This window comes from Nanorana parkeri, unplaced genomic scaffold, assembly GCF_000935625.1.
Source record: "Nanorana parkeri isolate BGI_ZX_2015 unplaced genomic scaffold, ASM93562v1 scaffold534, whole genome shotgun sequence".
NCBI classification, from domain to species: Eukaryota; Metazoa; Chordata; class Amphibia; order Anura; family Dicroglossidae; genus Nanorana; species Nanorana parkeri.
This window is the reverse complement of record NW_017306802.1, coordinates 643,559-644,772: the sequence shown is the minus strand read 5'-3', so window position 1 is coordinate 644,772 and position 1,214 is coordinate 643,559. Positions and strand designations below refer to the sequence as shown.

Genomic DNA, 1,214 nt, shown 5'->3' with positions numbered 1-1,214 from the left:
CAAGTGAAAACAAACATGTAACAATGCAAATTTAAATGCACATAGCTGGATCTATCAAAGGTGTTATAAGGCCAATGGATATGGCTGTCCAGCTAGGAAAATTGTTTTTGAAATTGAAATGTACTTTTTGTGTGATAAGTAAAGCTGAAACACACTGGCTTTATTACTTGTTGGGAAGAAAAGGAATTCAGATAGTTATTTGCTGCTTTCGAGAGATGAGGCCGGCTTGGTTCGCCTAAGCGCGCTTATAACTCTGGTTATAAATTGAAATAGCCAATAGCAATCTAGCTATTCATTCCTATGCTGTTTTTTTTGTTTGTTTTTTTTGTATTCTGACAACAGCAGCTGCTAGAATACTAAAAAGAAAATCCAACCCAGCAGATAGCACAGGAAGCAATAGCTTCTTTGCTATCTGCCATAATTTCTGAAACGAGAAGGGCCCCTCCCTGAAATTACTTATCTGGTTTGAGCAGGTCTTTAGGGGACCTTTGACCCTCCAATTTCCCCCAGAAGCTCCAACAATTCTATTTTGACAGCCCCTGTCACTATCCTGGGGTTTTCAGTTTGAATCCTGGCCAGGACACGGTCTGCATGGAGTTTTGCATGTTCTTCCTGTGCTTGCGTGTGTCTCCTCTAGGTACTCCGGTTTCCTCCCACACATCAAAGACATGCTGGAAGTGTATTTAGTTGATGCTAAAAGTGGACCTAGCATGTGTGCATGTATGATTGTATGTATGTAATATAGGGACCTTAGATTGTAAGCTCCCTGAGGGACTGAATGTGCATTAGTGTAAAGTGCTGCGTAAATTCTCAGTGCTATATAAATAACTCTAAAAATAATAATAATAACAACAACAACAACAACATTTCCTCTTCAACAGTACGGTGCAAATGACCATTTTTGTACATATACGAGGCTGAAGGCCAACAGCTTTTTTTTTTTTTTTTGAGTCTGAGCAGTAATTTCTACATAAAATATTAAGATTTAAAAACGAATTAAAGCTACAAGTATTGCCACAGCATAATTTGCTAGTATAATTGTATAAGAATATAACTTTATAAAAGGTTATATATTTATTCTTCCTTTTATTTCCTCAGATGCGACATCACAGAGATCTCACCATATCTAAAACTGTATAAATGGGTACATTTACCTTTCGGACCATGTTTCACCCCTATGTGGGGTGTAACATGAAACACTGTCAAATCGCAAG

The 1,214-nt window shown here is 37.6% G+C and overlaps 1 protein-coding gene across 1 annotated transcript in view; it reads right to left on the bottom strand.

Moving 5' to 3' along the window:
- Positions 1-1,214, bottom strand: part of FKBP7 (FK506 binding protein 7) — an 11,864-nt gene that overhangs the window by 8,914 nt on the left and 1,736 nt on the right. The gene's annotated exons all lie outside the window — the stretch shown is intronic.